This window comes from Macaca fascicularis, chromosome 9, assembly GCF_037993035.2.
Source record: "Macaca fascicularis isolate 582-1 chromosome 9, T2T-MFA8v1.1".
Lineage (NCBI taxonomy): Eukaryota > Metazoa > Chordata > Mammalia > Primates > Cercopithecidae > Macaca > Macaca fascicularis.
Genome location: NC_088383.1, coordinates 77,678,004 through 77,704,210, shown reverse-complemented (window position 1 = coordinate 77,704,210; position 26,207 = coordinate 77,678,004). Strand labels below are relative to the sequence as shown.

Here is a 26,207-nt window from a genome sequence, read left to right as displayed (position 1 = left end):
CTCTGGATTCTGGTTCACTAGACAAACCTGTCTCTGTTAAGGCCTGTGCTAATCATTGCTTGCCTGGCATATACTTATGTTCAAGACCTCTGTTTGTCCTTCTGTCCTACCCTTCTGTCCTGTCCTGCCTGCTTAGTGCTGGTCACGTCCACAGCCGTGTGTTGTCCTGTGCCTCAGCCAGGTCCCAAGGGGTGCCTGGTGCTGGAGAAGGAGCCTGTACTGGGATTCTGATGCCTGAGTTTGCAACCAACCCTGCTGCTAAGTTGCTGGGAGCCCCCCAGCCTGTCCTCTCATGTCTCTGGGCCTCTAGTTCTTTAGATGTGAACGGCTTCCTGCTCACTTTGACTCTGTTGACTGGCTAAGCCTTCCCACCTAGCTTGGCCCTGGCCTCACCTAGGTCAGCCTCCCAGTCATCTGTGTCAGGAGGCCCCAGGAAGAACAGACAGAAGCTCACACTGAAGGTGCTTAAGATATTTTCCACAAACGGGGAGATATACCTTCCTCTTAGTACTGCCCAGACATCTTGATTCTCTAATGTCATTCCCCCTTCACCAAGCATCTGAAGCTACACAGTTGTTGAAGCACTGCACCATGCTGGGCTTCCCTTGCGCTCGCAGTCATTTGTTAGGTATGCATTGAGTATTTACCCGGTGCCCAGCCTGACCAGTTGGTCCATACAGAGGGGCAAAAGACTCATGCCCTGACCTCAAGGAGCTCATAGTCTAGGGACCAGATGGATGAATAAGTGATACAGAGTTATAGGGAGCAATAAAAGGATAGCTGATCAAGAATCCCATGCATATGTGTTTGTGTATCCAAGGAAGACTTCCTGGAGGAAGTGATGCCTAAACTAAGATACGCAGAATAAGTAGATGTTAGCATAGTGAGAAGCACATTTTAAGTTGAGAGTGGGGGGCATGTGTCCCAGTTGTATAACCCACATGGGGAACCACAAGCTTCTGGGTGCAGCTGGAGCATGGAATGGGAGGTAGGTGTTGGCACAAAGGGCCTGCAGAGGGGCTGACGTGGAATGGGCCCTGAGTACTCTACTCATGCGTCTGAGCCTGAGGCCACTGAAGAGTATTATGTAATAAAGTGCATGTATGTGATTATAATCCTGTTTACATGATATATGTGGTAGATACTTCCCAGCCTGAAGTATGCATTATCTTTCATCAATGGTTGTCTGGAATGGTGGCGCCTTGGAAGGGTGGTGTATACCCCCATGGGCCTACCAGAGTGCCAATGGTGCTTGTTCAGTGGCAGATCTGACATCTGAGAAAGACCTCAAGAGCCATTCAGGACACCTAGGATCTAACCCCTAGATCCTATGAGAAGCAGCTAAGTGACCAGCTTCTCATCCAATACTCTTGAGGCCTTGGTTGCCTCATGTGTTGGCAAGTATTCTGCCTGCTCTTTTTACTGCACAGATTTGGCATCGGACTCCAATAAGATACCATCTATGCAAACACTTTGAAAAGTGCACAGTACAAACACCAGCATGTCTTTACATCTATGTGTGCCTTCTTTAATTTCTTTCATTAGTGTTTATAGTTTTCAGTATGCCTGTCTTTCACCTCCTTAGTTAAGTTTATTCCTAAGTATTTTATTCCCTTTGGTGATGTTGTCAATGGGATTGTTTTCATTTTGTTTCTTTCTTTTTTTTTTTTTTTTTTTTCTTTTTTCCTTTTTTGAGATAGGGTCTGGCTCTGTCGCCCAGGCTGGAGTGCCGTGGTGTGATCATGGCTCCCTGCAGCCTCGACCTCCCAGGCTTAAGTGATCCTCCCATCTCAGCCTCTCCAGTAGCTGAGACTACAGGCAGGTGCTACCGCACCCAGCTAATTTTTGTATTTTTAGTAGAGATGGTGTTTCATCATGTTGCCTAGGCTAGTGTTGAACTCCTGGGCTCAAGCGATCCTCCCGCCTTGGCCTCCCAAAGTGATGCAGTTATAGGCGTGAGCTAGGACTGTTTTCTTAATTTCCTTTTTGGATAGTTTATTGTTAATGTATAGAAATGCAACAGATTTTATGTTCAGTGTGTGTTCTGTAACTTTACAGAACTGATTAGTTCTAAGAATTTTTGTGTGTGGCGTCTTTAGGGTTTCCTATGTAAGATCATGTCATCTGCAAACAGAGATGATTTTACTTCTTTTCTGATCTGGATGTCCTATATTTGTTTGTCTTGCCTAATTCCTCTGGGTAGGACTTCCAGTAATATGTTGAAAAGAAGTGGCAAGAGTCGGGTGCAGTGGCTCACGCCTGTAATCCCAGTACTTTGGGAGGCCAGGGCGGGCGGATCACGAGGTCAGGAGATTGAGACCATCCTGGATAACACAGTGAAACCCCGTCTCTACTAAAAATACAAAAAATTAGCCAGGCGTGGTGGCGGGCACCGGTAGTCCCAGCTACTTGGGAGGCTGAGGCAGGAGAATGACGTGAACCTGGGAGGCGGAGGTTGCAGTGAGCCGAAATCGCGCCACTGCACTCCAGCCTGGGCAACAGAGCAAGACTCCATCTCAAAAAACAAACAAACAAAAAAGGTGGCAAGAGTGGGCATCTGTGTCTTCTTCCCAGTCTTAGAGGAAAAGCCTTCAGTTTTTCACTGTTGAGTATGATGTTAGCTGTGGGCTTTTCACATATGACCTTTATTGTGTTGAAGTAATTTCATCCCATATCCATGGATTGGGAGACTTAGTATTTTTTAAATGTTCATAATACCGAAAGTGAGCTACAGATTCAATGCAATCCCTATCAAAATCCCAACAGCTTTTTTACACAAATAGGAAAAATAATTCTAAAATTTATATGGACTCTCAAAGGATCCAAAATAGCCAGAACAATTATTATTATTTGAGACAGGGTCTTGTTCTGTCAGCTAGGCTGGAGTACAACAGTGCAGTGACAGCTCACTGCAGCCTTGATCTCCTGGGCTCAAGCGATCCTCCCACCTCAGCCTCATGAGTAGCTGGGACCAGAGGTACGTGCCACCACACCCGGCTCATTTTTAATTTTTTTGTAGAGACAGGGTCTCGCTCTTTTACCAAAGCTGGTCTTGAACTCCTGGGCTCAAGCAATCCTCCCACTTTGGCCTCTGCCAAAAATGGCTTTGAGAAAGAAAAACACAGCTGGGAGTCTCTCTGGCTTGGGGGCTGCCTGAAAAAAGAACAACAAAAAATAAAGCCTGAAGCATCACACTTCCTGATTTCAAAATACATTACAGGCTGGGTGTGGTGGCTCATGCCTATAATCCTAGCACTTTGGGAGGCCAAGGCAGGTGGATTACCTGAGGTCAGGAGTTTGAGACCAGCCTGGCCAACATGGCAAAACCTCATCTCTACTAAAAATACAAAAATTAGCCAGGCGTGGTAGTGGGAGCCTGTAATCCAGCTACTTTGGAGGCTGAGGCAGGAGATTCACTTGAACCCAGGAAGCAGAGGTTACAGTGAGCCGAGATTGTGCCACTACACAGAGTGAGACTCCATCTCAAAACAAAGCAAAAAAACCATACACACACAAACAAAACAAAAACCAAAATGTATTACAAAGATAAAGTAATTAAAACGTGGTACCAGCATAAACACAGATATATACAGCAATGGAACAGAATAGAGAGCCCAGAAATAAACCCACACATATATAGTCAACTGATCTTCCCTGAGGGTGCCGAGAACACACAATGGGGACAGAGGGTCTCTTCAACAAATGGTCCTGGGTAAACAATCTCCACATGCAAAGGAATGAAATTGTACCCTTTTCTTACACCATCCACAACAACCAACTGAAAATGAGTTAAATGTAAGACCGGACACGAAGACTCTTAGAAGAGAACATGGGGAAAAGCTTAATGACATAGATCTTGACAATGATTTTTTGGATATGACACCAAAAGCACAGGCAACAAAAGCAAAAATAGAGAAGTGGGACTAAGTACAAACACCAACTATTTATTTTATTTTACTTTATTTTTAAATTTTTATCTATTTATTTATTTTGAGACTGGGTTATGAGCCTGGCTAATTTTTGTGGGTGTTTTTTTGGTAGAGATGAGGTTTTACCACGTTGCCCAGGCTGGGCTCAAGTGCTGGGATTACAGCATGAGCCACTGCCCCCGCCCAAGCACCAAATATTAACAGTGGTTATTTTGTTTTATTTATTTATTCATTTATTTATTTATTTTTGTTTCTTTTTTGAGACAGAGTCTCATTCTATCACACAGGCTGGAGTGCACTGGTGTGATCTTGGCTCACTACAACCTCTGCCTTCCTGCTTCAAGCAGTTCTCATGCTTCAGCCTCCCAAGTAGCTGGGATTACAGGCATGAGCCACCATGCCTGGCTAATTTTTTGTATTTCCGGTAGAGACAGGGTTTCACCATGTTGCCCAGGCTTGTCTTGAACTCCTGAGTTCTGGTAATCTGCTGCCTTGGCCTCCCAGAGTGCTGGGATTATAGGCATGAGCTGTCGTGCCCTTCCAACAGTCGTTGTTTTATCTCTGGTGTGGAATATGGCTGTGGGGTGTGTGTGTACGTGCACACATGCACTTGTAAATGTTTTTTCTTTTTTCTTTTTTTTTTTTTTGAGAAAGTCTCGCTCTGTTGCCCAGGCTGGAGTGCAGTGGTGGGATCCTGGCTCACTGCAACCTCTGCCACCAGAGTTCAAGCGATTCTTCTGCCTCAGCCTCCTGAGTAGCTGGGACTACAGGTGCCTGCCACCAAGCCCAGCTCATTTTTGTATTTTTAGTAGAGACTGGGTTTCACCATGTTGGTCAGGCTGGTCTTGAACTCCTGACCTCATGATCTGCCTGCCTCGGTCTCCCAAAGTGCTGGGCTTACAGGCATAAGCCACTGCGTCTGACCTGTTTTTGATTTTTACATATGTATTACTTTTAGTACCTTTTATTTTAATTTGAGTTTCACTTGATGGGTTGCTTCTGTAACACATTCACATAGTATGAAAGGGTATACAGGAAAAAGTCTCTCGTTTCCCTATCCCAGCCACTGATTGCCTTTCTCTGGAAATGGCTGCAGTGACCAGTTTTCTGATCCTTCCATAGCTAGTTTATAAATCTACAAATAATATGGATGGACATATCTGCCTCCATTTTTACATAAATGTTAGCATATTACATGTATTATTTTTTCTTGGAAACAAGTTTTCTTAAGTCATTAAAAAATCAACATATAAGCGCAAGGAAGTTAATAGCATTGTTCTAGGGTGCAGAAACACTAGTTCTGTAGGTTGTAAGTAGGGATTACATGACAGAGAGTTTCCTAGTTGAGTGTGTTTGGAAACCACATTTAAACAGGTTTCATGAGTGCAAAGGCTTTGGGTATGCTGATGGTCTCCATCCAAGAGGCAGGAGAATAATCTGAATGCTCCAGTCTCCTTCTACCAGCAAAGCCCATTTTTGCCTAGCTCCTTGTGGGTAGATGTTGGAGGCATTCTTGGGAAGCTCTGGGTCCCTTCAGAGTATCTTCTTGTGGAAGGAGCTGATCATCTTGTCCCATGAGCCCAGGGCCCACCTTGCAGAGAGCCATGTCTCAGAGCCCCGTTGTGGAGTGAACAGAGATCACAGTAAAAACTACCTACATCCTGGCTGGGCACGGTGGCTCAAGCCTGTAATCCCAGCACTTTGGGAGGCAGAGACGGGCGGATCACGAGGTCAGGAGATCGAGACCATCCTGGCTAACACGGTGAAACCCCGTCTCTACTAAAAAGTACAAAAAACTAGCCGGGTGTGGTACGGGCGCCTGTAGTCCCAGCTACTCAGGAGGCTGAGGCAGGAGAATGGCGTAAACCTGGGAGGCGGAGCTTGCAGTGAGCTGAGATCCGGCCACTGCACTCCAGCTTGGGTGACAGAGCGAGACTCCGTCTCAAAAAAAAAAAAAATACCCAGGCCGGGCGCGGTGGCTCACGCCTGTAATCCCAGCACTTTGGGAGGCCAAGGCGGGCGGATCACAAGGTCAGGAGATCGAGACCACGGTGAAACCCCGTCTCTACTAAAAATACAAAAAATTAGCCGGGCGCGGTTGTGGGCGCCTGTCGTCCCAGCTACTCGGGAGGCTGAGGCAGGAGAATGGCGTGAACCCGGGAGGCGGAGCTTGCAGTGAGCCGAGATCGTGCCACTGCACTCCAGCCTGGGCTGGGCGACAGAGCGAGACTCCGTCTCAAAAAAAAAAAAAAAAAAAAAAACCCACATCCCGCACCCAGGGAGGTGTGTGTGTTGGAGTATCATGGAAAGAACACTAGACATGAAGTCTGGGCCATCTGAAGAGTATTAACCATGTGACCTGAGGCAGAACAGTCCTCCCCTTATAAATGGCAGCCACCATGCTTGCCTTGCTCCAAAGTTGTGGCATTGGGATGCAGAAATGCCCTATTTGAAGATGTTATTCCCCCAACCTTTGACCCCACAGTGGAGGTTTCAGGAAGGGGCAGAGTTTGGACATCCCATAAGTTCATAGGTTTCATAGATCAGAGGGCTTTCAGAGGCCACCCTGGAGGTTTAGCTACATTCTATGCTAGTAGAAAGTCACGTTAAGCTTTTACAATGTAAAGAAATCTCTAGAACAGCTAGCTTTTAATAGATGAAGAGACAGAAACTGCTTGTCAAGATCCTTTGCAATATTAAGCTTATTCCATGATAATTGACTGTTTTTTCTTTTAATTTATCTTTTGAGGAAAAGGTATGCAAAGTGATCATTTTTCTTGTTGATGCGAGGTGCCTCTCCATGGCTCTGTACCATTTCTTTTACTTTTTTTTTTTTTTTTTTTTTTTTTTGAGGTGGAGTCTTGCTGTCACCCAGGCTGGAGTCCAGTGGCACGATCTCTGCTCACTGCAGCCTCTGCCTCCCAGGTTCAAGCAATTCTCTGCCTCAGCCTCCCGAGTAGCTGGGATTACAGGTGCCTATCACCATGCCTGGCTAATTTTTTGTATTTTTAATAGAGATGGGGTTTCACCATCTTGGCCAGGCTGGTCTTAAACTCCTGACCTCGTGATCCACCTGCCTTGGCCTCCCAAAGTGCTGGGATTACAGATGTGAGCCACTGTGCCCGGCCGGCTCTATGCTATTTCTTTAGCAGTTCATTAAGGATTAAGAGGTCCCTTGTGAAATTCTTTCTAAACCAAATGAGACTTTGACTCCCCGAGTCTAAAGCCATCAGCTGTGACTGTATTCATTTGATGGAAGGGAGGTGTAGGGTATGGCAACACATGGCTGACTGGTATTACATAATGGTAATTACTTATAAATTATATTTTTATATTTTAATGTTTTTGAAACAGAGTCTCACTCTGTCACCCATGCTGGAGTGCAGTGGTGCAGTCACAGCTCACTGCAACTCCCGGACTCAAGCCATCCTCCCACCTCAGCCTCCTGAATAGCTGGGACTGTAGGCCTGGGCCACCATACCAGTTATTTTTTTTTTTTGTAGTGATGGGGTCTCACTGTGTTCCCCAGGCTGGTCCCGAACTCCTGGTCTCAGGCAATCCTCCCGTCTTGGCCTCCCAAAGTGCCGGGATTATAGCTGTGAGCCACTGTACCTGGCTGAGATTTTGGTGATTATGAATAGAACAATAATAACATTCATTAACAGGTCTGTGGACATGTTTTCATTTCTCTTGGGTGAATAACCAGGTGTGAATTGGAGGGCTCCTTTTCAAAATGATTGTACCACTTTGCAATCGTGGCATCAGTGTATGAGATTTCCAGTTCAGCATTTGATATCAGTATGTTATTATTATTATTATTATATATTTTTTTTGAGATGGAATTTCTCTCTTGTTGCCCAGGCTGGAGTGCAATGGAGTGACCTCTGCTCATTACAACCTCTGCCTCCCAGGTTCAAGCGATTTTCCTACCTCAGCCTCCAAAGTAGTTGGGATTATAGGGCACCCATCATCACGCCCGGCTAATTTTTTGTATTTTTAGTAGAGACAGAGTTTCACCATGTTGGCCAAGCTGGTCTTGAACTCCTGACCTCAGATTATCCAGCCAACTCAGCTTCCCAAAGTGCTGGGATTACAGATGTGAGCCACTGTGCTGGGCCTGTTTTATTATTTTTGGCTGGACTAATAGTTGGATAGTGGTAGTTCACTGTGACTTTAATTTGTATTTCCCTAATGACTAGTAAGTTGAGCATCTTTTCATGTGTGCTTATTTGCTATGTCTGGATCTTTTTTTTTTTTTTTTTTTTTTTTTTGAGATAGAGTGTCACCCTTGTCGCCCAGGCTGGAGTACAATGGCGTGATCTTAGCTCACTGCAACCTCTGCATCCTGGGTTCAAGTGATCCTCCTGCCTCAGCCTCCTGAGTAGTTGGGATTACAGGTGCATGCCACTACGCCCAGCAAATTTTTGTATTTTTAGGAGAGAGAGGATTTCACCATGTTGGCCAAGTTGGTCTTGAACTCCTGACCTCAGGTGATCCACTGGCCTCGGCCTCCCAAAGCGCTGGGTTTATAGGCATGAGCCATCATGCCTGGCCTGTATCTTCTTTAATAAGTGTCTGTCAAAATGTTTTGCCCATGAAAAAAGTTTTTTTTCTTATTAAATTGTAGGAATTCTTTATATATTTTAGATACAAGTCCTTTGTCAGATATGTGTTTTGCAAATCTTTTTTCCAAGACTATGGCTTGTCTTTTTTTTTTTAATTTTTTTATTTTTTTTTTATTTTTTTATTTTTTTATTTTTATTTTATTTATTTATTTTTTTTGAGACGGAGTCTCGCTCTGTCGCCCAGGCTGGAGTGCAGTGGCGCGATGTCTTTTTATTTTTTAATATTTATTTATTTATTTATTTTTGAGACAGGGTCTCACTCTGTCACCCAGGCTGGAGTGCAGCGGTGCGATCTCGCTCTCAATCGATTCTCCTGCCTCAGCCTCCCAAGTAGCTGAGACTATAGGTACACACCACCATGCCCAGCTAATTTTTGTATTTTTTCGTAGAGACAGGGTTTTGACATGTTGACCAGGCTGGTCTTGAACTCCTGACCTCAATTGATCCACCCTCCTCGGCCTCCCAGAGTGCTGGAATTATAGGTGTGAGCCACAGTGCCTGGCCAGCTTGTCTTTTTAATTTCTCACCAGTGTCTTTTGAAGAACAAATGTTTTAATTTTTTTTTCTTCAAAATGGAGTCTCGCTCTATCACTCGAGCTGAAGTGCAGTGGTGCGATCACGGCTCACTGCAGTCTTAACCTCCCAAGGCTCAGGTGATCCTCCTGCCTCAGCACCCCCAAGTAGCTGGGACTACAGGTGTGCACCACAACACCTGGCTATTTTTTTTTTTGAGATGGAATCTTGCTCTGTTGCCCAGGCTGGAGTGCAGTGGTACGATCTCGGCTCACTGCAACCGCCATCTCCTGGGTTCACGCCATTCTCCTGCCTCAGCCTCCTGAGTAACTAGGACTACAGGCGCCTGCCACCATGCCTGGCCAATTTTTTTGTATTTTTAGTAGAGACAGAGTTTCACTGTGTTAGGCCGGATGGTCTCAATCTCCTGACCTTGTGATCTGCCTGTCCTGGCCTCCCAAAGTGCTGGGATTACAGGCTTGAGCCACTGCACCCGGCAACGCCTAGCTAATTTTTGTATTTTTATTTTTATCTTTTTTGAGACGGAGTTTGGCTCTTATTGCCCAGGCTGGAGTGCAATAGGGAGATCTTGGCTCAATGCAGTCTCCACCTCCCGGGTTCAAGCAATTCTCCTGTCTCAGCCTCCTGAGTATCTGGGATTACAGGCACACGCCACCACGCCCGGCTAATTTTTGTATTTTTAGTAGAGACGGGGCTTCACCATCTTGGCCAGGCTGGTCTTGAACTCTTAACCTCAGGTGATCCACCTGCCTGGCCTTCCAAAGTGCTGGAATTATAGGTGTGACCCACCGCACCCAGCCGCAATTTTTGTATTTTTAGTAGAGATGGGATTTCGCCACATTGCCCAGGCTGGTCTCGAACTCCTGGGCTCAAGTGATCCTCCCACCTCCGCCTCCCAGAGTGCTGGGATTACAGGCGTGAGCCACTGCACCCACCTCTACTTTGAGATTTAACATTTAAATCTATGATGCATTTCATGTTAATTTTTGTATGTGGTACAAGTTATGAGATTGAGGTTTTTATTATTATTATTTGAGACAGAGTCTCACTCTGTCACCAAGGCTGGAGTGCAGTGGTGTGATCTCAGCTCACTGCAACCTCTGCCGCCTGGGTTCAAGCGATTCTCCTGCCTCAGCCTCCTGAATAGCTGGGAGTACAGGCATGTGCCACCACACCTGGCTAATTTTTTTTGTATTTCTAGTAGGGATGGGATTTCACCATGTTGACCAGGCTGGTCTTGAACTCCTGACCTCAGTTGATCACCTGCCCCAGCCCCCCAAAGTGCTGTGATTACAGGCATGAGCTACCACACCTGGCCAGAGGTTGATTATTATTTTTTGCGTATGGATGTCCAATTATTCAGGAACTCCCTTGTTGAAAAGACTGTCCTTTCTCCATTGGATAACCCTGGCTTTTTGTCAAATAGCAATTGACCACATGTGTGTGTCTATTTCTAGACTGTTCTTTTTTCTTGATAGATACACCTATGCTTTTTCCAATACTATAGTGTTTTCATTACTGTAGCTGTATGGAAATCACATAGTCTGAGTCCTTCAAGTTTGATTCTTTTTATTTGGTTATTATTGGTCCTTTGCTTTTTCCATGTGAACTTTAGAATCAACTTGTCTATTTCTAAAAAAAATTCTGCTTAGATTTTTATTAGGATTGTGTTAGTGCTTGCTTTGGCAGCACATATACTAAAATTCAAACGATACAGAGAAGGTTAGTGTGGCCCCTGTGCAAGGATGACATACAAATTCATGAAGGGTTCCAATTAAAAAGAAAAGGTAATTATATTAAATCTATAGATTAATTTAGGGAGAATTCACATCTTAACAATCAATATTGGGTCTCCTGAGCTATGGAGGCAGTATATGTCTATAGTAAATCTTTGCTTCTAATTCTGTTACAAATGTACATTTTGACCTTTGAGTTCCTGAGTCTTTGAACACCTTCTGTGAAACAAAAGGCCTTCCAGATACCAAGGAATAAGCAATGCAGGTGCTTGAAAAAGCCAGAAAATGGAAACCTCAGTAGACTCATTTAAATTCTCCAGAGGCACAGTGGCATGAGGATCAAAAAGGAGCAAATCCCTTGAGGAGAATTAGAACATCTGTATCAACTGAGGGGAAAAAATATTTTTGAACAGCAACAAAAGATGACCCCAGTATAAGTTTAAAGAGCATAAGCAGACATATGTTATTATGGTGGCTTGGGTTGTGGGGGAGTTTGTTTTGTTGGGTGGAGGGTGGATTTGGGGATTGGAAGGAAGGTTTTTTTTTTTCTCTCGAGATCACTGTGTTGCCCAGGCTGGAGTGCGATCTCACCTTGCTGCAACCTCTGCCTCCCAGGTTCAAGCGATTCTCCTACCTCAGCCTCCCGAGTAGCTGGGATCACAGGCGTGCACCACCATGCCCAGCTAATTTTTGTATTTTTAGTAGAGACAGGATTTCACTATGTTGGCTGGGCTCGTCTCGAATTCCTGACCTTAAGTGACCCACCTGCCTTGGCCTCCCAAAGTGCTGGGATTACAGGCGTGAGCCACTGCGCCCAACCGGAAGGTAGATGTTTTTTTTTGTTGTTTGTTTTTTTGAGAGTTTCGCTCTTGTTGCCCAGGCTGGAGTGCAATAGCATGATCTCGGCTCACCACAATCCCCACCTCCCGGGTTTCAGCATTTCTCCTGCCTCAGCCTCCCGAGTAGCTGGGATTACAGGCACGTGCCACCACGCCTGGGTAATTTTGTATTTTTAGTAGAGACGGGGTTTCTCCATGTTGGTCAGACTGGTCTCAAACTCCTGACCTCAGGTGATCCACCCACCTCGGCCTCTCAAAGTGCTGGGATTACAGGCATGAGCCACCGTGCCTGGCTGATAGAAGTCTTTTTAAATCTTCTCTTCTCCTGCCTCCATCTTGCCTGGAATAGATCAAGTCCTTTCCTTTAGTTGTTGATCAAGAACCATGCTGGGCCAGCCCTGACCTGGGTGCCAGGTGGGACATAGTGAGGGGCACTAGGTCCCGTTGCCCTGAGGACACACCTGGAAAACACATCTGTCATTTTCCTTCCCATGTCTCCTTCAGGGCAGAGGCATGGAGGCTGGCCCTTAGTCCCTGCTAATGGATCATAACTGGAAGATGCTAATTCCACCCAGACCTCAGCCAGGTCAGGCACAGCCCAGCTGTACTGCTGCCAGCCACCTAAGCCCAGTGGCCTGCAAGACCTTTGACCTTTCCACCCAGCTTTTGCATGGGCTTTCCATGCCACTGCTTGGAACTGCAATGCCACTGGTCAGGTTAGATATTTAAGAAGGGAGAGGAGGGCCTTCAGATATGAGATGGCAGGCAATTTGCTTAACCTTCCATGCCTCTGCTTCCGTATCTGTGAAACAGAGATGATAATACTACCAATTTCATAGTGTGGTTGCAAGGATTAAATGAAACAATGTATATAAAGCACTTAGGAGAGGGCCCAGCACACAGTGAGCTATCGGTGAATGTGAGCAGTTTGTTTTGTTTTTTGAGATGGTCTCACTCTGTCACCCAGACGGGAGTATAGTGGCGTGATCATAGCTCACTGTAACCTCAAGTTCCTAGGCGCAAGTGATTCTTCTGACTCAGCCATCCAAGTAGCTAGGACTACATGCTCATGCTACCATGCCTGGCTAATTTTCTTCTTCTTCTTTTTTTTTTTTTTTTTTGCCTGGATAATTTTTTAAAAATTTTCTTGTAGAGTTGAGTTCTTGCTATGTTTCCCAGGCTGGTCTCAAACTTCTGGGCCCAAGCAATCTGTTGCCTCGGGCTCCCGAACTGCTGGAATTACAGGCATGAGCCACTGCATCTGACATTAGCAGTTAATTATTACAGTGGAACTCACAGGGTGCCAAGCCAGACATGGGACCCACGTCTGGCATCTCAGGCTGTCCTGGAGGCCTCATTCTGTCACCCTGGAGCATATCCTTTAGCCATCTTGATTTCATGTGCTGAAAAATCACCATGGTATTAGACACAGGAACAACTTTCTTCTGAATTAGGACTACATTCTTGTAGCCCAGGCTTTGCTTTTTCAGGTTCAACCGGGCATTATTGGCCCTGTGTGTCCATGAGACCTGGATTCCAGTCCTAACTTCTCCCCTAACTGGCCAGCTCCTTCCTGTCTCTGGACTTCAGCTACAGTCTGTGGCGTGGATGTGTTCCATGCTGTGATGTACTATTCTCAACGCATTGAATCACTGAATGATTCTCTTAGGCCAGTAATTCCTGAACTCTTCCTATTATTTAATGTGTAAATTACCATTTCCTAATAATATGTACAGAATGAAAATTATGCTTTGAAAAATGGACAATTGTGATTTCTGCACATCTGAGAGAGGGAGTTTCAGTCTCTGGGAGCTGTGAAAAGAGCCCTCAACCAGAGGAGGCTCATCTCTGGATCATGCTGGAGAGGACCAGGGAGCTCAGGGCACCTCCTGCCCGGCCTTGTGCACCTGGCCTCTCCCATCTGATTGGGCCCAGCGCTGGTACACAAAAAGCTAGTGAGGGCGGAAGCTTACGGGATGAGATATGTTACTCACATTCCTCTCCTGATTGTTCTTTCATCCCTGTTCTAGATTTTGATTTCTGTTGGAATACAGGTTGAAAAATTACCTGCAAGGAGGAGTTTTTGTGTTTGTTTGTTTGTTTATTTTTGATCACAGCATTTGTCTGAATTCTCTTCTCCTAAACTTTGCATTCATCTGACTCTTCACAACTCTTAAGAAAGACACAGCGTGCCCTTTAAATGGTAATTGTGGGTCATGTGAAATGGCCAGTACCTGGAAAGCAATAGCATTTGGGGATGGGGCTTTTCCGAAAGCCCACAGCTGTGTTCTTTGTTTTTGTTTTTGTTTTGAGATGGAGTCTCACTCTGTCACCCAGGCTGGAGTCCAGTGGTGCGAGCTCAGCTCACTACAACCTCCGCCTCCCGGGTTCAGGCGATTATCTTGCCTTAGCCTCCTGAGAAGCTGGGACTACAGGCCACCACGCTCGGCTAATTTTTTTGTATTTTTGGTAGAGATGGGGTTTCACCGTGTTAGCCAGGATGGTCTCAATATCCTGACCTCATGATCTGCCCACCTCGGCCTCCCAAAGTGCTGGGATTACAGACATGAGCCAGTGCACCTGGCATGTTTTTTGTTTTAAAACTGAAGCTTTTTTCTCTAGTCCTGCAGTTGGCCATAGTTAAATTTGCTGGTTGAAAGCCTTGGTAATAAAAAGAGCTCCCCTCCCTCCCACCTTAAACACTTTCCAACTTAAAGTGCTATAGAGCTTAGTGGTTACTTGATGTGCCTGCAGCACAAAGTGCATAAAACAGCTGAAGACATCCTTTTCAGAAGGAAGCCTGGTTATCAAACCAGAGCACTTTGCAAAGACAGCGCCTTCTACTTCCATTCACACAGTTTCATCCCACACAATGGATTAGGGCAATATTTCCCAAAGTGTGGCATGTATATGATTGTGGTGGTCATTGTGGTGGTGCACAAGTTGATTTAGATATACTTTTAAACATTTGGCCAGGCACAGTGGCTCATGCCTATAATCCCAGCACTGGGAGGCCAAGGCAGGTAGATTGCATGAGCTCAGGAGTTCAAGACTAGCCTGGGCATGTGGTGAAATCCTGTCTCTACAAAAAATACAAAAATTAGCTGGGCATGGTGGTGGTCAGCTGTAGTCCCAGCTACTTGGGAGGCTGAGGTGGGAGGATTGCTTGAGCCCATGAGGTCAAGGCTGCAGTGAGCCGAGATCGAGCCACTGTGCTCCAGCCTGGGTGACAATGCGAGACCCTGTCTCAAGAAAAAAACAAAAATAACAAAACCAACAAAAAGCAAACACACAAAAAAACAAGAGTGAGGCCAGGTCCGATGGCTCATGCTTGTAATTCCAACTCTTTGGGAAGCTGAGGTGGGAGGATCACTTGAGCCCAGGAGTTTGAGACCAGCCTGGGCAACATAGGGAAAGCCTGTCTCCACAAACAATAAATTAGCCAGGTGTGGTATGTACAACTTTGGTCCCAAAGACTCAGGAGGCTGAGGTGGGAGGATTTCTTGAGCCTGGGAGGTCAAGGTTCCAGTGAGCTATGATTGTGTCACTGCACTCCAACCTGGGCTGCAAAGTGAGACTATCTTAAAAAAAAAAAAAGGAAAAAAGAGTGGAGAAAGGGAGACTCTAGGAAGTTGAATGTGCCAAGAGTAAACTTAATTGTGTTTTAATTCACTTTCTTATTTTTATTTATTTATTTTTTTGAGACAGAATCTCACTCTGTCACCCAGGCTGGAGTACAGTGGTGTGATCTTGGCTCACTGTAAGCTCAGCCTCCCAGGTTCACACCATTCTCCTGCCTTAGCCTCCTGAGTAGCTGGGACTACAGGTGCCCGCCACTGCACCTGGCTAATTTTTGTTTTTGTCTTTTTTTGTACTTTTTAGTAGAGACGGGGTTTCACCCTGTTAGCTAGGATGGTCTCGATCTCCTGACCTCATGATCTGCCCACCTCGGCCTCCCAAAGTGCTAGGATTACAGGCATGGGCCACCACACCCGGCCTCACTTTCTAATATAATTATTGTCCGATTGTGGTAGTAAAAAAATCATTAAACTTATATTTAAGGTGATGGATACCCTAATTACCCTGATGTAGTCTTTATGCACTATATGAATGTATAAATGTACCAGATTACCACATGTGCCCCCCCAAAATATGTACATCTATTTGCTGGGCGCAGTGGCTCACGCCTGTAATCCCAGCACTTTGGGAGGCTGAGGCGGGCGGATCATTTGAGGTCAGGAGTTTGAGACCAGCCTAGCCAACATGGTGAAATCCTGTCTCTATTAAAAATACAAAAGTTAGCTGGGCATGGTGGTGTGCACCTGTAATCCCAGTTACTTGGGAGGCTCAGGCAGAAGAATTGCTTGAACCCCGGAGGTGGAGGTTGTAGTGAACTGAGATTACACCACTATACTCCAGCCTAGGAAACAGAACGAGACTCTGTCTTAAAAAGAAACAGCCAGGCATGGTGGCTCATGCGTGTAATCACAGCACTTTGGGAGGCCCAGGCAGGTGGATCATCTGAGTTCGGGAGTTTGAGACCAGCCTGGCCAATATGGTGAAACCCCATTTCTACTAAAAATACAAAAATTAGCCAGGCGTGGTGGCGAGCACCTGTAATCCCAGCTACTTGGGAGGCTGAGGCAGCAGAATCGCTTGAACCTGGGAGGTGGAGGTTGCAGTGAGCCGAGATTGTGCCACTGCACTCCAGCCTGGGTGACAGAGTGAGACTCCCTCTCAAAAATAAATAAATATGTCATCTCACTGTCTTCTGAACTCCATTGTTTCTGATGAGAAGTTAGCTGTTAATCTTATTGTGATTCCCCTGTATGTGTGTAAGCTTTTCTCTTACTGCTTTAAGATTTTTGTGTCGTTTTTTTTTTTCTTCTCCAAGACAGGGTCTCAATCTATTATCCAGGCTGTAGTGCAGTCTCACAATCATAGCTCACTGCAGCCTCAGCCCCTGGGCTCAAGAGATATTCCTGCCACAGCCTCCTGAGTAACTGGGACTACAGGCACATGCCACCATGCCTGGCTAATTTTTTTTTTTTTTTGAGACAGAGTCTCGCTCTGTCATCCAGAATCAGAATCAGCATTGATATGTGAGATGGTGGTGTCAGGTTCACATGCTTATTTTATTTGCATTGAAAGTGAATTCAGACTTGTTTATCTGCCTACTTGGCAGTTGTCTGAGTATATTTCTTACTACCTGTGTAACTGGGAAACACTTTTTTTTTTTTTTTTTTTTTTTTTTTGAGACAGAGTTCTACTCTTATTGCCCAGGCTAGAGTTCAATGGTGCAATCTCGGCTCACCGCAACCTCCACCTCCTGGGTTCAAGCGATTCTCCTGCCTCAGCCTCCCGAGTAGCTGGGATTACAGGCACGCGCCACCATGCCCAGCTAATTTTTTGTATTTTTAGTAGAAGTGGGGTTTCACCATGTTAGCCAGGCTCATCTCAAACTCCTGACTTCAGGTGATCCGCCCACCTGAGCCTCCCAAAGTGCTGGGATTACTGGCATGAGCCACCGTACCCGGCCGGTCATTTTGTTTTAAAGCGATCAGCAGGTGCTAGGACCCAGTCCGTTGGGTTCACCTTAAGCAGCACTTATTCAGCTATTGCCTGCAGAACTCGCAAGGGCAGAATGAGATCAACCCCACTGTTTGTCTTTGCTCACCCTCCGAGGCTTCTGGTTTTAGTCAGTTGAACAAATCTCATTTACCATAAAGGTTTACCTTAGAAAACCTGGTGACTTTCTCAAGTTTCTGAATTAACCTGGCTCAAGACATATAGTTGGGCATATTATTAATTTGGTCAGACTTGGTCATGGCCTGCAAGGAAGAAATCTGTAGCAAATTCTGTCTTCTGTATAATTGGCCAGTGATGTGAAGCTGACCTGAATGGCAAGGCTTTTCAGGCTGAGTCAGGGTCATAAGTCATTTCATTCAATTAAAGTATAGAAAAAATTTCATACCACCTTTCTTACCTTTCTTTCTTTTTTTTTTTGTTTTTTTTTTGTTTTTTTGAGATGGAGTTTCACTTTTGTTGCCAGGCTGGAGTGCAATGGCGTGATCTCGGCTCACTGCAACCTCTGCCTCCCGGGTTCTCCTGCCTCAGCCTCCTGAGTATCTGGGATTACAGGCATGTGCCACCATGCCTGGCTAATTTTGTATTTTTAGTAGAGCTGGGATTTCTCCATGTTGGTCAGGGTGGTCTCGAACTCCTGACCTCAGGTGATCTCCTGCCTCAGCCTCCCAAAGTGCTGGGATCACAGGTGTGAGCCACCGCGCCCAGCCCTTTTCTTTTCTTTTTTTAATTTGAGAAAGAGTTTCACTCTTGCTGCCCAGGCTGGAGTGCTGTGGCACAATCTCAGCTCACTGCAACCTTCACCTCCCAGGTTCAAGTGATTCCCCTGTCTCATCCTCCCTAGTAGCTGAGATTATAGGCATGAGCCACCACGCTCGGCTAATTTCATATTTTTAATAGAGAAGGAGTTTCACCATGTTGGTCAGGCTAGTCTTGAACTCCTAACCTCAGGTGATCCACCCACCTTAGATTCCTAAAGTGCTGGGATTACAGGTATGAGCCACTGTGCCTAGCCTGTTTTTTGTTTTTTGAGACGTCTCTTTCTGTCACCCAGCCTGGAGTCCAGTGGTGCGATCGCGGCTCACTGCATGCAGCCTTGACCTCTCTGGGCTCAGGTGACTCTCCCGCCTCAGTCTCCTGAGTAGCTGGGACTACAGGTGCATGCCACCACACCTGGCTAGTTTTTGTTATTTTTAGTAGATATAGGGTTTCACCATGTTGTCCAGGCTGATCTTGAACTCCTGAACTCAAGGGATCTGCCCACCTTGGCCTCTTAAAGTGCTGGGGTTATAGGTGTGAGCCACTCCACCTGGCCCATGCCACCTTTCCAATGGCATAACTCACTGTAGGTATGCTGCCCACAGAGTGCATGTCTGGGGGCTACTTGATCTACCTGGGGTGTTTTCTCAAAGACTTGAACCGCCTCTAGGTATAAGCCAGTGTTTTTTTACCAGAGATAAATTAATGTTTACCTTTGATATGCATGACCCCAGAGGGTCATGGCACCCCTGCTAACAAAGAGTTTACAATTGTTAGGGCTACCAAGTAAGACATTACCTTCTAGGCATGCACAGTAGATAAGGCTCCTAATGCCTAGGGAGGAGGATTGCTTGAGACCAGGAGTAGGAGACCAGCCTGGGCAACATAGCCAGACCATCTCTACAAAAAATGTTAAAATTAGCTAAGCATGGTGGTGCATGCCTTTGGTCCCAGGTACTCGAGGTGCAGCTACTTGGGATGCTGAGGTGAGAGGATTTCTTGAACATAGGAGTTTGAGGTTGCAGTGAGCTGTGATCACACCACTGCACTCCAGCCTGGGTGACAGAAAGAGACTCTGTTTCTTAAAAAAAAAAAAAATTTTTTTTTTTCCAAGATAAGAGTCTTGCTCTGTCACCCAGGCTGGAGTGCAGTGGCACAATCTTGTGTCACTGCAACCTCTATCTCCTGGGTTCAAGCAATTCTCCTGCCTCAGCCTCCCGAGTAGCTGGGACTACAGGCATGCACCACCACACCCAGCTAATTTTTGTATTTTTAGTAGAGACAAGGTTTTGCCATGTTGGTCAGACTGGTCTTGAACTCCTAACCTCAGGTGATCCTCCTGCCTAGGCCTCCCAAAGTGCTGAGATTATAGGCATGAGCCATGGTGCCCGGCCAAAAAAATTTTTTAACTCTTAAAAGAAAGACTTGATTTTTTGAGACTGGGTCTCGCTGTGTCACCCAGGCTGGAGTGCAGTGGCATGATCTCAGTTCACTGCAGCCTCAACCTCCCCAGCTTAAGTGATCCTCCTGCCTCAGCCTCAAGTAGTTGGGACCTCAGGCGTATACCATCAAGCCAGGCTAATTTTTTAATTTTCTGTAGCGATGGGATCTCATTATATTACCCAGGCTGGTCTGGAGCTCCTAGGCTCAAGTGACCCACCTCAGCCTCCCAAAATGGCAGGATTATAGGCATAAGTCATTGCACCTGGCTAAAAAAAGGAAAAAACAAATCAAAAAAAGACTCTTAATATGTCCTCTCATCTCCCATCAGCTGATAAACTTGGGAACCCCTCCCAATTCAGCCCAAATAATTCAGGTCAGTTCTTGTTTTCAGAGGGACTGCCTGGAGGCAGTTTTAAGCAGTCCTGACCAATTCACCTGTCCTGCGACATCTGGAGGTGTGCAAGTTGTTATGTGTGGATCATGTGTGAGCTGGGACCATCCCCTACTGTCTGTGACCAGAGCTGTCAGTCAGAAATGGTATACTCAGTAGTCAGTTTGAATTCAGAGTGCTCACTGCACCCAGAAGAGCAGTCAGGAAGAGGGCACAGGGTAGCAGGTTGGGAGAGCAGGGCAGAATGCTCTCCTCATGTTTTAGGACTTCCTCCTTAGTTCAGCTAAAGACGGGGGTCATGTGCTGGGATTACAGGTGTGAGCCACTGCACCTGGAACCAAAGCTGGTTTTTTGTTTTTGTTTTTGTTTTTGTTTTTGAGATGGAGTTTCACTCTTGTTGCCCAGGCTGGAGTGCAATGGCACAATCTCGGCTCACCGCAACCTCCACCTCCCAGGTTCAAGCAATTCTCCTGCCTCAGCCTCCCTGGTAGTTGGAATTATAGGCATATGCCACCACACCCAGCTAATTTTGTATTTTTAGTAGAGACGGGGTTTCTCCATGTTGGTCAGGCTGGTCTCGAACTCCCAACCTCAGGTGATCCACCCGCCTCGGCCTCCCAAAGTGCTGGGATTACAGGCGTGAGCCACCGCGCCCAGCCCCAAACCTGTTTTTAAACTCTTTTTTTCCACTCAAAGTTTTGCACAAACCCTAACAGTTAAATTCAGCATTTACAGGGATAAAATTGAAGCTACAGGGAGAAGCTATTTCCTCCCTGCTGGAGGAAATGCAAAAAGGGAGGCAGAATGCAGGCGACAGCATGGCGTATGAGAGCTCTCCTTCTCCTTCTCCCCATTTGGACCCTGGGAGAGAAGTGTCCAGGACAGTTTCTGCTGCTCACAGAGGTTTCTCTACATTCCTCAGCATCCATCTCCCACGTGGGCAGGAGGGTGCTAGTACTTGACACCACTATCAACATTCAAATCTCTCCCCTACACTCCTGTTTCCCCATGTAGGGGACTAGTGCAGTGCCTCCTGAGACAGGAAGATCAGCTGGGGTAGGAAGAGAACTCAGGATTAGAGGGGAACAGAAAAGTGTCTCCAAGACAGTAAGCCAGACACCCTTCTCCTTGCTGCAGCATGGCCCTACAGCCCTCATAGACCAGCTCTGGCTGTGGGAGCTCAAGAACCTCTCCCTCTCACTGCAAGAAGACAGCGACAGAAACTTCTCTCGTCCCACCTAAAGCCCATCTCTAAGAATTTCCAGGTCCCTTCCCCTCCCACCTGGGGAGGACAGCAAAATCCAAAGGTGCCATTCTGGCAGCATTTTCTAAGCCTACCTCCTGATCCCTGGCTAACACGTTTTCCAGTCCTTTCAGTAGTAGGTCTGTGCTGGTTCCCATGGATATTGCTCCAATCCTCCTAACCAGCTACAGACCTCTTGTCGGTCTCTTCCAGTAAACCAGATGACAAATAGGACCCTATCATCTTTGCTGCCGTAACTGTTGGGCTTTTAATAGTCATCTTTATTAATTTTATTTTGAATGCACACATGATGTCTTCTGCATCAGAGGCATTTGTTATTTACAGAGTAAGATAAAATAATATTAAGTAAAGAATTATAACTGCATAGGCACTCCCTGCCCAGGGCTTACCCCAGGGTGGTATGATGAAAGCCAGATGGAAAAATCTCCAGCCCTAGTGGTCAGATACTCCATAGGTGAGGGACAGAGAAAAATGGAATTTCTTTGTTTACATGAAGGAGAAAGAGGCAACTGCTTCCCCCCTCTCCTAAAAGGAGGGAGGAAGCATCTTTGCTGCCCGGAGACAGAATCGAAGGATCCCGGGTTCTCCCTTTCACCTTCTGGAATATACATCTTTCCGGGAGCCAGGTCAGCTCTGGTGGCTCCAGTTTTTATGACCTAGGCATGTCTCCAAGGTCCTGGGCCTCATTTTCCCTTGAAATGTAAATACACGCTCAGAGTTAGGTAAATCTTTCTGGAGCCTCTCACTATACAGTTGTAAAATAACTTAGCTAAGGATCCCAAGTTTGCAGTGACACTTATCCTAAACCCAACTCTTAAAAGACAAAGATTCTGCTTCTCTTGCTACTGACTCTCCTTTGGGTCACATTAGAAGCAGGATGGGTGCAGAGTGGTGACGCAGCAGTCCATGCTGCTCCAGGCTCATGAGCATTGGCTTTGCCCGCTAAAGTGGAGCTGAGGCAGCGTGAACTGGGCTGCCAGGCTGGAGCCTGAGGTGGTGGTGGGAAGGGGAGGAGGTGGCCTGGGCATGAGGGTTGGTGAAGAGAACTTCAGGTGAGAAAGTCTGGTAGGAGCAGGAGAACTGGCTGTGGGGCACTTGGGAGAGGGAATGTTTCGTAAGTGGAGAACATCAGTCTCAGGTGCCTAAAAAGGAAGAAGAAGGGGCTAGAAAAGCAATGAGGTAGGAAGCAAGTGTATTTAAAAGAGATGTTGGAGCTCCTTTTCTAGACTGAAACCCAAGAGAGTCCGAGTTCTTGTCTAGAATGGGGTTAGGTGGTTGTGTCAGTGTGCAAGGCCCCTGGAAAAACCAGATAACCTGTGCAAATGGACCTCGCTTGTTCTGCCTGGTCACACTCTGAGAAAACCTCCAGGATGCCATGGGTCAATGGTGCAGTAATGGATGGCTTAGTGTGAAGAAGGTGGCCGGCTCCTAGAAGCAGAAGTCGGGTTACCCTCCCATGTAGAGATCAGAGCTGCTGACCTACATCCTCAGTTGAGATTTCTTAAGGGTTGCAAACTTTACATTTGGTTTCTAAGGCAATGGCCTTGTGAACATCTGCTGCAGTCCTGCTGAGGAGCAGTCCCCTCCACCCAGATGTAACCTGAAACCTTCCTTCTTTGCTGAAGAAAAGGGAATTCCCAGTCCTAAAGTTGAACAGTTTGTTTCTTTAAAATTTCTAACAGCCTAGAAATGCTTCTTAGTAAAACTACATTTATGTGAATTGTATCCCTGAAGTGGCTTTTATCTTTTAAAAGTTAATATTTCAGAGGCCACAGAGTCTGTAATCAACTTGAAAGCAGCTGGATCAAGACCGGGCGCGGTGGCTCACGCCTGTAATCCCAGCACTTTGGGAGGCCGAGGTGGGCAGATCACAAGGTCAGGAGATCAAGACCATCCTGGCTAACAAGGTGAAACCCTGTCTCTACTAAAAATACAAAAAATTAGCCGGGCGTGGTGGCAGGAGCCTGTAGACCCAGCTACTTGGAAGGCTGAGGCAGGAGAATGGCATGAACCAGGGAGGCGGGAGTTGCAGTGAGCCAAGATCGTGCCACTGCACTCCAGCCTGGAGGACAGAGCGTGAGACTCTGTCTCCAAAAAAAAAAAACAAAAAAAACAAAAAAAAACCAGCTGGAGCATAGCAGATGGTCTGGGAGACCTGAAAGAGACCATTGATGCAGAAAATCAGTGATGCTTTCCTGATTGGGACACGAGCGGTTCAGAGATTGGGAGAGAGGGTGGGCGATGGGGCAGAGTGGTTAAGTGGGGATGGGGAAGCACCTGAGGGTGTAGATCAGCCTTCCTGGATTCTGGCGCAGGTCCTGTTTATTATTCTGGGCCACCTGGGCCCCTCCTTTATCAGTAGGAGAGAAGCAGGCAAGGCTGCAGTTTCTGTGATGCTTTTGGTAACATACATGTATATGTGTATAGTCTGGGCTAAATGGTAGCACTACACATGTTTTATCTCATGATGCAAAGTGGAGTCCTATCCCAGCTCCTGTCACCACAAAGCCTGGGAGTAGGAGGCCTCTGCTGGGTTTCGTCACCTCCACACCGACCCTGCCCACAGAGACCTGGGGCCTGGGTGGATCCAGGTTCTTTGGGGACTCACAGCAACTTTCTTCAGCAAATGGCAGGGATTGCGTACGTCTGAAATATACATGATGTTAGTCATTATTTGCCCCTCTAAGTCCTGAGCTAATCTTATAGTGATGTTAACAGTAATATTGGCTTATTGTCTCCATTTCACAAGACTTCCTTTCAGAAGTGATTGAAAGGCATCCCATTCTCAGAGCCATAACTGTAGATACCCATTTTGAGAGCAACCTATTCTTTGAACAGCTGTGACAGTTCTTATCTTTTCCCTTTGTGATTTGTACATGCTGTAAGGAAATCCTTCCTCATCCAGGAAGAGTGCCTATCACTATTTTTTCAGTACAAATTAAAAACTAGCAATCCTAGTTGAAGCTTCGGCATTTCATCTCAAAACTTCTACATCCCGGACTTGACGTGATGCAGGTAAAGCAGCAGCAGTCTTGACATCTTTTCTGTAAATATTGACTGTGTGGCCAGCTCATGGGAGTTATTGTGTTGAAAATAAGTGTTTAGTGTGTTGTCAAATCTAGAAGGTCTAATCAAGCCCTTAGCAAGACAAATGTTTTGCTCACAGCAGAAAAAACGAGGAAGCAATAAATGTTTAATGTCCTTGGCTAGGTATTTTGGTTAGAGAGGTGTTTTGTTGCAGATTGTAGAAAGTCTTCTAAAAAATGGCTTGAACAAATGAGGGATAGATTTGTCTCACACAACAAGAAGCTTGGAAGTAGGTAGCCTGGGTGAGCTTGGCTCAGCAAAGCTGTCTGAGACTTGGGCCCTCGATTTCTGCTTCATCTTCCTAGTAGATGATCTTTTGACATCATGCTTGTCACCTCATGGTCACAAAATGGTTGCATCCTCTGCAAGATCCAAGCAGGAAGAAAGAATTGTAGATGAAGGGAGGGCCTTTAAAAAAATTTCATTGGGGGCCACGTGCGGTGGCTCACGCCTGTAATCCCAGCACTTTGGGAGGTTGAGATGGGCATATCACGAAGTCCAGAGTTCAAGACCAGCCTGGCAAACATGGTGAAACCCCCTCATTACCAAAAATACAAAAATTAGCCAGCATGGTGGCAGGCACCTATAATCCCAGCTACTCGGGAAGCTGAGGCAGGAGAATCACTTGAACCCAGGAGGCAGAGGTTGCAGTGACTCAAGATCATGCCACCGCACCCCAGCCTGGGCGACAGAGCAAGACTCCGTCTTGGGGAAAAAAAAAAAAAAGTCTTATTGGGCCAGGCGCAGTGGCTCACCCTGTAATCTCAGCACTTTGGGAGGCTGAGGCAGGTGGATCACCTGAGGTCAGGAGTTTGAGACCAGCAACATGGTGAAACCCCATCTCTATGAAAAATTCAAAAAATTAGCCGGGTGTGGTGGCAGGAGCCTGTAATCCCAGCTACTCCAAAGGCTTAGGCAGGAGAATTGCTTGAACCTGGGAGGTGGAGGTTGCAGTGAGCCAAGATGATGCCACTGCACTCCAGCCTGGGTAACAAAGTGAGACTCTGTCTCAAAAAAAAAAAAAAAAAAAAAGTTGGCCATATCTTTGTCATATGTCTGTTAAGTTATGAGGCTAGGGAATTGAACATGATGCTTTCCTGCCTCCACGCTAGAGGAAGGTGAGGGAAAATTTGATTGGGCATGTGTGTTAAATGGGCCAACCAGTGTTATCTGCCACAAGGGGTCATAATAAAATATCACTGAATAGGATGGGCCACTGAGGTATGCCTCTCAGAAATGAAGTAGGGGTAGTAGTAGGCTTTGGCAGTGTGTGTTGCTTCTTCCTAGGTCATGGGGAGAAGGTCATGGGGACTGATTCCTGGTCAAATAGGCTATGGGAGTTGGGAAAAGAAAAGTCAGGATTGGCTGGGCATGGTGGCTCATGCCTGTAATCCCAGTTCTTCGGGAGGCCAAGGTGGGCGGATCACCTGAGGTCAGGAGTTCGAGACCAGCCTGACCAACATGGAGAAACCCTGTCTCTACTAAAAATACAAAATTAGCTGGGCATGGTGGCACATGCCTATAATCCTGCCAAGACCAGCTTGGTCGTGGAGACCCCAATCCAGCAGTGCTAGAGGAATAAAGACACAGACACAGAAATAGAGTGCAAAGTGGGATCTGGGGGCTAACAGCCTTCAGAGCCGAGAGCCTCAAACAGAGTTTGACCCACATAGTTATTGACAGTAAGCCCGAGATAAACATTGTTTCTGCAGTTTATAGATTAAAAGTATTCTTCACGAGAACAAAGGGACAGGCTCTGGCTAGTTATCTGCAGCAGAAACATGTCCTTAAGGTGCAGATAACTCATGCCATTGTTTGTGGTTTAGGAACGCCTTGAGTGGTTTTCCACCCTGGGTGGGCCAGGTGTTGCTTGCCCTCATTCCAGTAAACCAGCAACCTCCAGTGTGAGTGTCATAGCCATCATGAGCATGTCACAGTGCTGCAGAGATCTTGTTTATGGCCAGTCTTGGGGACTGTTCCTAGCATGTCCCCCTTTTTGTTTTTGCAGGGCAAT

At 46.2% G+C, this 26,207-nt stretch overlaps 1 protein-coding gene, 1 long non-coding RNA gene and 1 other non-coding gene across 6 annotated transcripts in view; 2 read left to right on the top strand and 1 right to left on the bottom strand.

Moving 5' to 3' along the window:
* The window catches only part of LOC135965132 (uncharacterized), a 213,136-nt gene that overhangs the window by 96,382 nt on the left and 90,547 nt on the right, over positions 1 to 26,207 (bottom strand). The window lies entirely within an intron of this gene.
* The window catches only part of STOX1 (storkhead box 1), a 67,933-nt gene that overhangs the window by 8,080 nt on the left and 33,646 nt on the right, over positions 1 to 26,207 (top strand). The window lies entirely within an intron of this gene.
* LOC123566941 (U6 spliceosomal RNA) lies at positions 10,762 to 10,868 on the top strand. Its single transcript, XR_006689659.1, has one exon. It is a non-coding gene; the product is annotated as a U6 spliceosomal RNA (small nuclear RNA).